The sequence below is a fragment of the Anarrhichthys ocellatus genome, unplaced genomic scaffold, assembly GCF_004355925.1.
Source record: "Anarrhichthys ocellatus isolate YVR2014 unplaced genomic scaffold, GSC_Weel_1.0 scaffold55, whole genome shotgun sequence".
NCBI classification, from domain to species: domain Eukaryota; kingdom Metazoa; phylum Chordata; class Actinopteri; order Perciformes; family Anarhichadidae; genus Anarrhichthys; species Anarrhichthys ocellatus.
The window spans coordinates 1,836,831-1,852,584 of record NW_022280085.1 but is presented as its reverse complement, the minus strand read 5'-3'; the positions used below and the strand labels follow the sequence as shown (position 1 = coordinate 1,852,584).

Below are 15,754 nucleotides of genomic sequence, written 5' to 3'. Positions count from 1 at the left end.
GCCCACCACTGCACAAAACTCGACTTTGAGTCCGTTCATGAAAATCACAAAAATAACCGGTGACATGGACATCCGTGGTGAAGCCCAACGATAATGGCGATAATGGTGTTAAGTGCCTCGGTCACAAATGCTAACCTGTCTCTGTGTTTATGTGCCCCGTAGGTGGAGCCCTTGAAGAAACCTACCGGTGCAGGTTAAGAGGCGGAGGCTGAGCGTGGACTTCTTCAGATGGACTCGGGGAAACCACCAGCATTCTTTTACAAAAGACACAATATGGACGAATAAACCTCAGGACTGCCAAAGCGCCGCTTTACCTCCCGCCCGTCCTCTCCTCTTCCTCTGATCCAATCAGAGAGAACAACCTCTCCTGCTTTCTACCTCCCAGACAAATAGAGAAGGAAAAAAAAAAAAGAAAGAAGTGAAAGCATTTTATTATTTGTTATCTTTTTTTTTTTCTTCTCTCCGCGCAACATTTCTCCATTTACCTCAGGGATTTTCTCTCCCACTGCCTACCTCCTCCACCGAAACAGCCGACCCCAGTGACTGGAACACCCGGCAGAAAACTCACCTGTGACCTCTCGCTGCTGTTACCATGACAACCTGTATTGCCTCTCGAGCTCTTCTCACTGCAGCCGTGACTATCAGCAACGACCTCGGACCTCTCGCCACCCGCCAGCTCAGACCTGCTCGCTGCCTCCATTGTACTGATCCATACTTGTAGCCTGGGTTGGTTATTGCTGGACGGGGGGAAAAATTAAATAACGGTTGGGTGCTAGTTGCCAGAAAGCCAGCGCCGCACTCACAACAGCCTCACCCTATCTCTACGATACACCCGGCAGGAAACTATATACCTCAGCGACACACTCACTCAAGGAAACCGAAGGAAACCTTTTTAGCAACAGCATTCAATATCCTGGTGCTTGAACCCATTCCGGCAGGTAACGCACGCTCACAAGCCCCGGTGCTTCAATCTACCCGGTAGACGACACTCCTTCAGCATCTTCCATTCGCCTCAGAGGCGGGAGTATAGCAACAGTAGCCAGGGAGGCCTCCAGAGAAGCAGGGAGAGAGAGAGAGAGAGTGACTCAAGAGCGCTGCCCCGGCAGTCAACTTCATTAAATTTGTTTCCCCATCAGAGTCGCATCATACACAAGCCTCTTGATCCAAGAGCTAGCATACATCAGCAATCGCCCAAGAAGCCTTTCGGGGAGATCACAGCAGAGCCTCAGAAGTCCCCCCCCCCCCCCCCCTTTTTGCCTCGAGTGTCACCCACATAAAGCCTCCAGAGAAGTCATCCACCCACAGAGCAGGAGAAGTTCCTGAGGGGGCCTCAACAGCAAAGGAAGTAAAGGCTAAAGAACTCTCTGGCAGATAGATATCAGAGCATTGTGAACCGTAGAAAGTTAGAAGAGCCAAATTCCGAGAACCGTATTGTGTGACAGCGGAGAGGGAAAGGAGGGAGACGGCGTTCAGAGTACGGAGAAGGATGCAGCGGTGAGTTCCTTTTTATTTTATTTGACCTGCTTGTGTTTCTTCTCCTCACTAACAGAAGGCTAAGGTATAAAGAATATAACCGTTTTTCGTCCTTTCTCTCTTCTTATGCCATTATATGCTAATGATTACAAGAAGAAAAAAAGAGATATGTTCCATCTCTTATCGTTACGGTCTTTAAATCACTAACTGACATTTAAATGGCATTTCTGCCTTATTAGATGATACGGAGTGGAGACGGACAGCTTTGTAGTAAAGGTCATTAATTCCTGCAAGAACGTTCATCCAGGCAAAGAAACCTCATTCAGGAGACACGTGGCTTGTAATACAAGTCTCTGGGAAGTTTGTAGCTTGAACGCGGTTTTGGCCTGACATCCACAAAGATGGCAAAGTAGTGCGGTAGGAGATTTGAGATCTCAACCATGGGACATTTCTTTACCCACACTAGCAGAGCTCTGGCTTAGAGGGTCGTCTTCCAATCAGAAGATTGGCGGTTCGATCGCCGGCTCCTCGAGTCCATCTCCACAAGACACTTAAACACTAATTGCTGCCGGTACGGTAGCCTCTGCCATCAGTGCAAGTCCACTTACCATTACCGCTTTGGTAAACACTGAAACATCAAACTGTCAGATGGATTTCCGTTTTTTTTTTCTGGGAACCGGTCATGTATTCTAATGACTTTGGTGATTCCTCTGGCACCAACACCAGCAGGACATTTTTATTGCTCTGCGCCGGCGACAGCTGAGGCCGGAGGCATGATGGTTTCAGGTCGTCCATATCTCCGGGACACCTGGAGGGAATTTCTACAAATTTGGCACAAACGCCCACTTAGGCTCAATGTTGATGTTGATTAGATTTTGGTGGTCAAAAGGTCATTGTGACCGCACGTTTTTGGCCATAACTAAGAATTCATATGCTAATTATGACACAAATGTCTACGAGGACGTAAGAGATAAGTACTCCTAAGTGAAATGAGCTCCATTTATTTTAATTTCTTTTGGCTGAATGACTGTGAAATACTCGAGTTGTAGTTCAGGAAAGGAGCCTTTTGTTAAGTTCCAGGCCTGGGATGGAAGGCAGAATATTTAGTTTAAGACCGAGCGGTGAAATAACGTAATTTTATAATTGCAGCTGTATCTTTCATGTCTTATGAATTCCATGAGGGATGAATTATTAAAACTTTGTCAGGTTTATGACCAAATACCTCCAAGACTGACATCCCCTCAGCTGTATTTTCTGTTTAGGGCTAATTGGCAAGTGTTAACCTGCATCATAAAACGGCTCCAAATAAGAAAAGGACAGTTTTTCAACATGACCTAGACTTCCAAAAATCATCTTATCGACCTCTTCCGTGTCCAATGACTTTAAACGCTGCACAGCTTCACTTGGCCAACAGACGACTGCTGAGATCCTCTGATGGAAATCATACACAGTGCTGCTGCTGCGCATTAAATTTGTTCTTTGAAATGACGTAAAGAAACATATATAAACAGGACACGCTGTTCCTCGTTTCCTTCACACAAGATTAAAGGAAGAGTGAAAAGACTGATGGGGAGATTTCAGAGAGACGGATGAGAGGTAGGTGGAGGAGGATGAGGGGGGGATAGAGGGGCTAACATGTGAGTGACAGAGACGGATGAGAGGTAGGTGGAGGAGGATGGGGGGGGGATGATAGAGGGGCTAACATGTGAGCAACAGAGGTGGATGTGACTCCAGCAGCATCAAACGTCTTACCTCAGACACCCTCAGTCCTCAGTCAATCAGCAGGAGTAGCACGCGCACCGCTGTCTGTTGTTGACAGTCTCCTCACATCAGCAGCTCAATCCCCGCCCCACTGCTTCGTGTTGCCACGGCAACACGCAGCCTTCCCCAAGCCACCTGTGGCTCAGGACACACGGCGGTGCGCATGGCCCACGTCGGCCAATCGGATCGTCGGGCTCGTGTGCTTCTGTGTGTGTGTGTGTGTGTGTCTGTGTGTGTGTGTGTGTGTGTCTGTGTCTCTCTTTTTTGGCCCGGGCCATCTTTAGGAAGCATTGACCTACTTGGACCAATCAGACGGCTCGGTGAAGTGTGTATGTGGTCACGTATACATTGTTAAGTGGCCCAGTGGTTTGGCTACTGCATTACAGGGCACATGGGGACAATGGGGGGGGGGGGAGAGAGAGCAGAAGATATCTCATTATCTCGTTTCTGTGCACAGCTACACGAGCACTGAATGAGTCACCATCGAGCTCTCGGAGTCTATTGCTGCAATCATGCTGTCTGTCTGTGTGTGTGTAGATAAAACACTTCCCACAGAAAACTTCTATGAATGTATGAAACATGAATTATACCCACCAGTACTTTATCGTTGTAGTTTTATGTTTCAGTTTTTTAACTTCCAGTTTGTGTGATGTGGTGTGTGGCTGAGTACAGGTACGTTAAGTGTAAAGGTTCATCTTCACTACGTTCATCTCACAGTTACAAGAATTACATTGAACGCTTTGATCAGTAAATGTATTTAGTCCGTGAGCTTTAGGGCCCTTTCAGACGGACGTTGACCCTGTAAAGAACTCTTCCTCATCCATTCCAGGCGTGGCAAGTCGACCCGTGCGGCGTCGACCAGTAAGCTGCTTAGTTGGCCAGTCAAGGTCATGCAGGTGCTTTGATGAGCTTTCAAACTGGACCTCCTGGTTTGTGTTTGATCTCCTACCCGTACCGGTACCCTATGTGTACACACCCACACCCACACACACACACATACACCACTGCAGCTTTTCTTCTTCAGTCCTGCTGCCAATGCTTGCGTCATTTCTTTTTTTTCTTGGGTTGTTCTTCTATAATGAAGCTGGCTTCATTACCTATTTAATTGGTAGTTGAGCACCGAGGCAATTTGGAATGTTTTTTAATTAAACGCTCCCTCGGCTGAATCTCTCCTCGGTGTCACTCCTCCTTGACCAGAAGGTCCTTGTTAAAACATGCATGATATCACTTTAAAATAGGTCAGCCTCATAAAAAAGGCCTTTTCTTTTTCTTCTTCTTTCTTACCCTGTGGCTCTTTGCAAAATTAAAACATTGACGGCTCTTTTTTTTTTTTTTTGTGTGTGCACTGTATCACTTGATCATTGGACCATCGCAAACAACAGCTGTGCCTATAAACATATTCCTCGTTGTTCCAGCGCGTTTCTGCCTTAAAGCAATAACTATACTGTGGTGGCGGGCGTGGGTGGCTCAGCTGTGGAGGGGACGGAGTGTGGGAGTGGTTCAGGGAACGGTGCCGGGAAGAGACTTAATTAGGCGCAGCTGAAACTGATCCTGATTGTCTCACTCTCAGCTGTATTTAATCAACAGTAGCGACGGAGGCGAGAGGGACAGCTCGGGACGAGCACAGTGATACACTGGGACGGACAGGACGGCAGAGCACTGCAAAATTCCTGCGGCGTGTGCTCGGAGGCAAGGCAGGAGAGAGCACACGGCCAAGCCAGTCAGATTCCATGACAATAAAGAACATTTGAAACCGTCATTCAACCGTGTGCTGGCATCCTTGTGCTCACCAGACCCACCGGGTAGCAGAGAACCTGTTACATATACATAATGCAAAAAATGAACTTCCAGTGCATGCAGTTTTATGTCATTTTGTCAGGTCCACATCGTGCCACCGACAGTACAGGGTTAGAATATGAATAGCTTACTGCAAGCTCAATTAAAAACTGAAGAATCTATCAGTTATCAGACAAAATAGATGTTTGTGCTCGTCCAGTTTTTAAATGCACACGAAAGCTTTCCTTTGATTTAAATTTAGCCCCGGACTATTGTTTTTATCACGCCATTCATTCCCCTCTCTTTTTTTATGTTTCTCTGTCGCTTAAGATTAGCGTTAACGGAGCGAGAATTCCCTGAAATGACAGTCAGCAGTCATGTAGAAGTAATGAAATGCAAGAATGATAAACAATGTCCAATTATCTCATTATGTGTGTGTTTTATAATCAGCACTAATGGATCGACCTTCACTTCACGTCTTTTGCTGAGATTTTTGGAACTCAATTTTCTTTAGAAAAAAACCCAACAACAACAAAAACCAACTCTTCCTGGAGGTTCAGAGTTGCAAACACTTTAACTGTTTCACTGCCACCTTTTAACACGACGCAGTAATGTGACATGGATTCCAGTGCTTATAAGAAAGAGATGTTTTATTGGATCAAAGTTGTTTTGACACTGATCAACATTCAGTCTTTATGTCTCTATAAGGTCTCTGACCAGCTTTGCTTTCTTTACTTTTTTTTTTTTATTCTCCATTATTCTTTGCAAGACTGGTCAAGTTCCTTTTTTCAAGTCCAGCCTCAACTTAAAAACAAGGAAAAGAACACCAGCGAGGACGCTCAGTCTGCACATGTTGGGGTCCAGAACATTGTGAACACGTTTCTATTGGCAGTGAGAGCAATCGCAGCACTGTGATCAGTGTGTCTACGAAAAACTCCACATTGATTGGCAAGCGCTTGAGGGATAGGAGATAATCAATACAGTTGATTTAGGGCTTAATGGGTGACTGGCAGCATTGAGTTGTTGAAGCGATCAAACTAAATATTCTATTGGTCCTTTAATTGGTGGGACGTCAGACGCTGTGGCAATGCAAAGCCTGCAACATATATAACATAAATATAAAAATGTTGTTGCTGCTCAGGGCACCAGAGTGGAGGTCATTGTCCTTAATCACAGCTGGGTTTACTGCCATCTGGTTTTTTTCTTTCTCAAAACATCCAATATCTTGCTGGAGATGAGGTGAAAGGGAATCGATTTATTTGTTGTCCAATTGCGAAAGTGATGGAATTTACGTTAGAGAAATATGTCAGTCTATATAGATACAGTATTTCAGCCACACTGTTTTTCTGAGTTGTGGAATATATAAGAGTTTCCCCCAGAAAAATTGTATTAATAAAGTTGCATAGCGCTTCCCCCGACGCGTCACTTTTACTCATCAATCAAGTAAATACATGATGGTTAAAAGTGATTACAGTTCAATATTTGTATTCAATTAAACCCTTATTTCTATACTATTCACGGTCCGCACCGTTGCTGTCCCAAAAACCACTTTCACACCTCCAGCTCCTCAGTAAAGTAACCAAGTGTTTTTACACTGCCCTGCTGCAAATCTGCTTGTGCAGCATGAAGCCACATGGGGATGGAGTGCGGCACGATGGAAAGAAGCCAACTGTTGGCTGAAGCCTTGATTAAAGAAAAAAACACTTGAGTTTGTTGGACTGCGCTGCAGACAGACACAGCAGCTGCTCTTCTGTTGTGTTTCTGACAAACGTCTCGGCTGAAGGAGTGTTTGCCGTAGTATTGAACCGTCGGCGTCGCCAAACCAACCTGGACTGAAATGTTGACTTGCCTCACAGATTGGATAATCTGGGCTTTATATTTCTCAGAAAACAGTCAATTTTCAAAAATAAGTCCTGTTTTTATTTACTTCTGTTGTTCGTTTTGAACAAGCTTGTTCTTTTTCTTACAATCGAATATTCATTTTCATATTCAAATGTCGATTTTTGGAAGATGTGAATCTCATTAGAAGAGAACGATCTTGATTCTCCCCCCTTGTTTTCTAGTACTCTTCTTTTCACTCGTCATCCCACCTCATCCTCATCTTCTCAGTATTCAAACCATTTCTTTAAAGTAAAGAATCTTTAATCACATTTTTCAAGACAATTGACCTAATGAATTAAATTGTGCTCAATTTTTAGTCTTATCGTACTTTTAGACTACTCAGAAATTAGTCGTCAGGAACATAACTACTGGTTATACTAAAAGTTGTATATCCATATTTCTGTGTTTAAAATTTAACTTCTTTTATGGCAACAAATGCTGATTGAAAAGAGTAATATATCTATCTATCTATATATATATATAGATATATATCTATATATATATACCTATCACCAGATTTGTTTTAATCTGCCAGCTTGTTTTTACATGTGATATGCTTCCATCCGCCCCCACGTCCTCCTGTGCAGATGCTCCTTTTTATATCCAGCCACTCAGGGTTGATTGGTCAATCTTCTGGCTGCCGATTCCTGCAGTGTCACATGTCCATACTCCCCCCTCCACCCCCATCCAGTGGCCCCTCACATATGTCAACCTGCTGCTCTCAATCAATGCAATATAAAGGCATGAGACGACCCGTGTGTGTGCCGGCCACTGTCACAAACAAGATAAACACACACTACCCATACTGTGCTACGCGTTTAGACGAATACGTTTACCTTCAATACATGTTTCACACACGACTTACTGTGAATATCATAATTACTAATGTGTGCTTAATGCCCCTTGGCATTATTTTCATTTAAAATTGTTAAAATTCTAAGCTTTTCTTTAAGCTTAACAATACTGTACATGGCCTATTTGGAGCTTGCTGCAGTGGTCGGTACCAATGTTGATGAAAGCCAGCAGGAATGTTAAATGTGTGTTTGAGGTGATTTGGAGTCTTGACTGTTCGCTAAGCACCGCTCCCCTTAGCTACCGCTGCTACACCTGTCTGTCTTTTTGGTCTCGCACGGCAAATATCCAATGATAATAGTGACCGATTTACCACCTGAGATTGTAATAAGTTTTGGAAACGAGAGGTTCTCCATTTCAGACAAAAGCAGCATCTCATTTCGTGGACTTTTTTATTTTTTATTTTTTTTTAGCTTTAAAATGTAAAAAACAAACAGTGTATAAGACTTTTTTCAACATTTGTTCAACAAGAGATAAATGCAGACGGACTTGTAGTCCAAACACACGTCAACTTCCATCTTGTGTTAGTCAACCGTCAGTGTTCTGGTTGTGGAAAATATTTAGTTACTTATCCAGTTTAGTGCCCTGCAGTTTCTGAGTGTTTCCAGTTTTTCACTTGAAAATAGCAATTAAATCATCCAATCAGCAGGCCCCGCTTTAAATTGCTCTTGGTTGGTCTGCACACACTCCAGCTCGTAGCGTGGGAGCAGTTATCAGGGGGTATTCTCCCTCCCTTTACAAAAAACTGCTCTCTAGTCTTTCAAATTATGACGAACAACTTCCAACCCTTTAATTTAATTTGCCCGAGCCGGGTAATCCATCACAATTTACACAAAGCTTTAATTTGGTTGTTGCCGTTTCTCTTTAGTCTTTGCATAATGGAGTCTTTTCATATGAGAAATGTAAATCTCTTGGGGAAACAATCCCAACAAAATATGATATATTGCTACTTTTCTTTTTAAATCCCTTTTTTACCCTGAATGCCAGCTAATTTGCATATGTTTAGGTTTGATAGTGTTTTGAAAGTCAAGTTAAGGCAACATTACAGGATTCATACATGAATCAAGACACCGGAGCAGCAGGGGCAGAGAAATACTGACTCGACAGAGCTGAATATAAAACATAAATGTACTGCATATTGCAGAAATTAAACAAACCGTTGACCATAAAGAGACGACATGCGGAGAATAACCCTCGGTTGGACAGATTCATGAGCTAACAGATGGTCGCTGTTTACAATCTGTAAAATAGAAGACCATACAGGCAAGGGTGTGGAAGTGGGATGTTGAAATGATTTACAGTATTTGGAGACTGCAGAAAAGAAAAGAAAAGATTTACGTCACACATTTCCATGCGCAATAATAACAAGAATGTACGGAAGCCCTGATAGGACAAAAATATTATTCTGATTATATATTTTTGATCTTAATTGTTTTCTCTCCTGTGTTTGTAACTTAGAAACAGTTGAAAAGAGAATCACCAGGATAATATTTCTTAATTCCTTACCTTTTATTTTAATGTGTTGTAAAACTAATTTTGGCCACATGAGGCACCACGTTCTAAATAAGACCAAAAGCATAAATATTTTCTTCCCGGTGAGTTTTAATTCCTCCATGCACTCCGAACACGAGATGCATACATCAGATAGCGGTTCAACCGTGTGCTGAAGACGAAAAGGTTAACGAGAAAAGTTCACTTCTGCAGAAAATCCAGTGTTGAGATTCAGGTTTGCTCCGAGTTCATTTCTCAATTCCAATACCTTTGGTATTTTCCAAATGAGTTAAACTGATAATATCAAAAAATTAGATTGGATGGGCAAGGAGCTCAGAGGGGTCATTACAGGTTATATATAAGGAAAGGATTAGTAGAGGAAGGGGAGGTCAGAGGTCGGAAGCCTGGACTAGAGGTTATTAAGTCCCAGGTTTTATCCCCACCACCAACGCAGTGTCCTCGGGGGCGTTTATCGTCGTTTATCCTTTAGACAGAGACAACAGAGAAAGTGTGCACCGGCAGAAGCATGAAGACTCTGTTTCACTCCGCAGCAGTGGCTGTGGAAGTTGTAACTGCCACGTGATCTCTTCTCAGCTCTAGGTTGTCTGGTTTTATAGCTTCCTAAAGCTTCACGCAAACTACAGACTCCATTTGGCTTTTAAAACATCGTATATTTACATCTGCCTTTCTGCTTTATGGCACAAAGAGAGATTCCTTTACAGTACTTTTCAGGGCGTGGTAGGTTTGGTTTCTGAAGTAATGGGGGACACAATGAAGTCCTTTTAACCAGACTTGTATTTGACATTTATATTTCATCGATCTATATCCAACTATACAGCAAGAATCTCTGTCTGTCTGTGTTTGTCCTTCGCATGTCTCCAATACCGTTCATCTGATCTACTTAACACTTGGCGGATGTATTGCTGGGGACGCAACGACGTGCAGTGTTGAATTTGGGCACGCGACACACTCGATATTCAAAAAGTTTGCATAAAGATGCGATAGTGCTATGTAAAGGGAAGGGGCTTCAGGGCTCTATGGAGTCGAGCATGTCGTCCGAGGAGAAAGACAAAATAATCTTTCCATAAGGCTTTCCATAATTTATTTCACCTCCAAATTCATTCAGAACCAGATATTACCATTTCCAAATCAAACAAGTGCTTGTTCCCGAGTGAATCGCGTGAGAATTACAAGATCACGTGAGAGTAGCTACTGCGGTGGAAACGGTATCGCCAAATCTCTACCGGTGGACTCATTTCTACAGTCGGAACGGTATATTCCGTCATATCGCCCAACCATATTAAGATTACGTTAAAATGCAAAATGCCTTCTCCAGAGCCAGTGTTTGGTTTGTCCGTTCTGGGCTACTGTAGCAACATGGCGAGAGGAGCGGGGCTCATTCTAAGCTTACAATACTCTTCTTAGTTTCAGGTGATTATAAACTAATAGTTATGAATATTATATTCCACTTCTGCTAATAGATCCCATTTGGACCTTAAAGAGAAGCTCGAAATAGCGTCTGCCTGTCAAGCTGCCAACTACAGAGTCATGCAGCTAATGCTGTAAACACACCCAACCAACTGGCAGCATGAATTAACATCAAAATCTTAACTCTGAGCTTTTATTTTCGACGGTTGGACGGCAAAACAACACTGAGTGTAACGATCTAAAACTGTAAAAGCGCTGCAGAAAAGATGAAGAAAAAAAAAATGCAGTGAAGCAATGCAGCTGAATTAGTTAGCCGGTCGCTCGGCCCTCTCGGCAACACGAGCGGGTATCAGATTATGATTGTTCCTACACGTTTCCAGCAGCAGGGTCAATTATGCAGCTGCAGCGTGGGGGCCGCGGCTTCTGCTGAATGAATAACGCCCAACGGTGAGAGATGAGGTGGGAGTGCACTCATTCTAACACATCCACACAAACAGGAGAGGGGAGGCGAAAGGAAGGTCAACCGTGGCAGACTTACATTCTTGGCAGCGCGGCTGATCGTTACAGAGGGAGAGAAGGGGGGGGGGGGGGAGAGGTGCGGGATGGGAGACTGCAGAGCTATGGAGACAGAAGTGGGAGAAAGCTGTGGAGCTTTGATTTGAGAAGGTCAGTCTTTGCTTCTATGTTGCGTCAGTGTGCGCGGGCTTGTTTGTACTGCAAAGGAAACGTGGGGGTTTGTGTTTGGCTTATTGCGACAGTTTCTTTAATGTTTGACTTAATGTGCCCGAACACTCCATGTTTACGTTTACAGCGTGGCCTTGCACGTTGCTTTAACATTGTTCACCCTAACAGAAGGAAATAGGTCCGTGGTTTAAAACTCCTTGAAACGTTCAGTGTGTTCAGTGCCTCAGGCCACTGGATGTGAAGGAATAAATATATCTGTGCAACTTAATCAGCACATATCACTTTATTTTCTAAATTAGACCTGCAGCTATGGATTATTTACATTAATCATTTGTTAAATGTTGATTTTCTTTCATACAATCTATGAATAATAGTCTTCAGCATAAAAAAACTATGAAACGGCACATTTTTTTAGTATTACAGTAACTACTTTTTTTTTTTTGGGATAAGTCTATGTCTGTCTAGGTTTTCAACTTGTGAGGTGCCTCCCCAGGGTGCTGTGGGAGAGTTGGCACGAAGCAACGATACGGTGCGAGGTGAAAGGCTTGAGGCGCACGCCAGTGTTCTTAAAAACAAGCAGGAAGTAAGGCTTCTGCAGTTTGGCCCGCTTGTAAACATGATAGACATTTACAGCAGCTGCAAAGCTGCAGGAGCAATGAAACATATAGTTCACGGAAGCAATTAAGGTCCTTTAAAACCATTACTGCCCGATTGCTGCAAATGTGTCAAAAAGCCAAATCTGAACACACAGACATAAAGCACATGTTTTTAGATTCAGTGTGACGTGCGATATAATTTCTGCTGTTGTCCATCGCAAAGCAAAAGTCATGTCTGCTTTGAAATCACAGATAAAAGACGTTCCTTCAGAACTTGGCGACACGCATGTGAAATGTGGATTAATTACAAAGTCTAACAATCATAGTGTGAAAGAAAGTCACCGGTATTCATTGAAAATATGCGATCTGTAGATCAATGCATTAATGCCTTTTAGTCCTTTTATCCCTGAGAACACGACATTGTGAACAACAAATCTGAGAGCTAGTAACGTTAGCAGTACCGCTAATGGCTAACGTACGGAGGTTCTATTGATTTACATTACGATGCGTTCAAGCTCCGTTTAGTAAAAGTGAGTATTTGCCCAAGGCAAATTATAAAGTTATCATGATGTGTTATATCATATATATCATCACGTGTTATCTTATAAAATATAGCTTTTGGTGAAACCCAGTTTTCACAGCATTATGAAATGGGTATTAAAGAGGGAATTATCACCTGTTTATCACCACTTTAAGCGGCTTATTATACATCATTAAAACTCTGAATGACGAGATGTTTTTAACAATAAAAATACAATCTTTATTCCCTCATCATTTGAAGTGTGTTTTTATGGAAACAACCCTTATAGACACCCCTACCTGCGATTCATCACCGTTTTTAAGGATTCAAACAGATCTAGAACCTTCCACCCGCCGTCCTTGTGTGCCATTCGTTTAATATATTAACTATTAAACTGTTGGCAGCGTGCCAACACAGTGCTGTGATTGTGGTGTGTGTGTGTGTGAGCTCTCGCTTGCTGTCACACAAGTGATTATGGTGTGTGTGAAGGCAGAGTGCAGACCGCACATTTACTTTGAGAAATTATAAAAGCCTTTTTTAATCTCCTTCCACTCTTTTCTTTTTTTTCCTGCTTGGAAAACGTTTGCTCAGCAACATGGACTGATATTGAATAGTGGATGAGGATAAACACTCAAGCAACAGTCCATGTCTCCAATGTGCGTGATTGGTAAAGGCTACTGCTATGGAAATGATCTCTTCATTCATAAACACGACTTTCAAACTTTCCTTTGCAGATATATTCCAAGTTGAGTGCGTCAGATTTGGTCTTTACAGTTTGGGAGCATGTCGGCGATGTGCAAAGTACCCAAGGGAGCATCGATGAGTACAGTGCAAGCTGTTCCGGAGCTTTCAGTCCCATCACGTGAGCCTCCTCAGCTGGTGTTGTAGATGTATACATGTCTGTGCCTTTGAGCCGTTTGACTTCTCTTTCATGTTGGCTTGAAAGCTGAGATTGAAAGTTCACCCTTGACCTTTGGATCAGCTGTCGACAAAAATATTTTGGGCTATTATAATCGATTTAATGTCATTTTAAAAAAGAAGCTTCTTAAATGCAAGATTTGTTCATTTCCTTTGTGTCAGTTTAAACTAAATCATTTTAGATTTGGATTTTTGACTGTTTGGACTCAAAGAGGCTAGTTGTTTGACATTTTAAAGTCTAAAGCATCAATCTAGAAATAATCAGATTGATATGTAATGCAAGTATTCGTTATTAAAGCTCAGTAACCTCCCTGTTAACTTGTGTTTGAACCAACTGAAGTCTCTCAAAAAGAGCATCTGATACATACAACTAAAAAGTGACAATTTCCTTTTCAGTTCAAGTGTAACACGAGCAGTAAGCTGCTGACATAAGAAAGGCTTCCATCACAGTTTAAAGCAAATGTTAACCGAATTTCCAGAAAATAGTTTTTTCTAAAAAGCTGCTACGACTATTAATACTACTGTTTGATCAATTACTTTTTATACAAATATAATGAGTTGGTTCATTGAGAGAAAAGGCTTGTGGCGCTAATCCTCCTGTTGGTTGCCATTAAACCGCAGAATAAGAGGTGCAACGAATGGGAAGAAAAATACTGTATTTATGTTCATGTCATGTGTCCATTTGAGGAACGTCACTCTCTGCTCATCGCTCCACGCAGACCTGATGTTTCTGTCTGCTGCCATTTTGCATCTCTTCAATGTCGGATGTCATTTAGATCACTTCGCGTACATTGTGATTTATTTGACATTTCCTTGCATTTTGCTTTTATCCATATTTAGTGTATGGCTTTCTTTTATATGATGATTTTAATGTAAAGTGTCTTTGAGTATTCTGAAAAGCGCTCTATAAATAAAATGTATAATTATTATTATTATTATTATTATATAAACTTTTCAACCGCCCGCGTATAAATGTCAACGCAATATTTTAGCTTTTAAAAAATAAAAAAAATCTTAGCGTGTTTTTTTGTTCATTTTTGCTGCAAATTGAAAATGGGCACGAAACACATGAATGGAAAATACATTAAAATAAGAGTTACATATGTAACCAACGATCTATGAGCTCTGGATGAACGTCAGATGAGATCCATGCATTGAAATGTCTGAAACTCTGTGGTTAAGACAGCGGGAGAGATAGAGGAACAGTGGAGCAACAAATAGGACAGAGCCGTGAGGAGAGGGGGGTACAGTGTGTGTGTGTGTGTGGGGGGGGGGGTCAAGCTGTTGCTCTTGAACCATGACGACCTGCTCGCTCACACAGCTGGATAAATATTGTGGAACATCAACTTTTCCCAAGTAGTTTATCCCTCCGTTTTCAACGACTCCGGCAAAAACCTAAAATATTGCCTCCACCTGCTCAGTGGTAATCACTTCTTTAACCATTTCTTATTTTGTTGTGACCCCATCGCAAGATGGTCTCGAGCTCTTTTCATTTCTTATTCATGCAGCCAATTTCATTCCTTTCAGCCAAGTCTCACAGTAATGCATTAAAATCACATTTTATTGCTCACAAAATGTCACATTTATTTTTCCATACAGTGGCTCTTATCGTCCACCCATCACCTGTCACCCACACAGGTACTTCACTATTAGTCATTAGTCTAGATCAGGGGTCACTAATAGGCGGACCGTGGTCCGGATCCGGACCCAGACGCCGTTGTATCCGGACCCCGGACCTAAAATCGATAGATAAATGAGAATTATAAAATTTTGACAGAGCGCTTCTATTTTAACCGGCAGCTTTTCCAGCCTCTACGGCACTTGTTCAGCGGTGCAGGAAACACACCGACCAATGTGTTGTAAATCACATCACGTGATGCAGCTCAGCCAATCAAATATGGGTATTCTGACAATTTTCCTGACTTGAGTGAGATGTACACACACGGGGGAGAGACGAGGAAAGAGAAGGAAGAGCAGGAGAATTATTACGTGAGTCAGAGAAGTTATTTCAAATGACGTTCTCCAAAGAGAGAAAAGTGTTCAGAGAGACCAGAGTCTTTAACCAGGAATGAACAGACTCGTATAGGTTCATTCTTTCCTCGTCAGTTTAAAACCAGCATGTCTCATGTGTTCAGAGACCGTGACGATTATTAAAAGCGGTGAATGTGAAGCGTCACTACAAGACAAAGCACAACTCTTTTGAGCAAACGTACACACTCACATCTGAAATGAAGACACAGAAAATAAACCTAAGAGCCCAAAATTATCAGAATCCTAACACATGAAGGAATTCACTTCACAACAATGATGTGTGTGTATATACCGTGTATGTATATATATATATGTATATATATATATGTGTATATATATATAT

At 42.2% G+C, this 15,754-nt stretch overlaps 1 long non-coding RNA gene across 1 annotated transcript in view; it reads left to right on the top strand.

The window, feature by feature from the left end:
* The window catches only part of LOC116396450 (uncharacterized), an 81,859-nt gene that overhangs the window by 41,873 nt on the left and 24,232 nt on the right, over positions 1-15,754 (top strand). Inside the window, exon 3 of the long non-coding RNA XR_004213601.1 lies at positions 163-1,494. This is a non-coding gene — a long non-coding RNA (uncharacterized LOC116396450). The remainder of the gene's footprint in view (positions 1-162; positions 1,495-15,754) is intronic.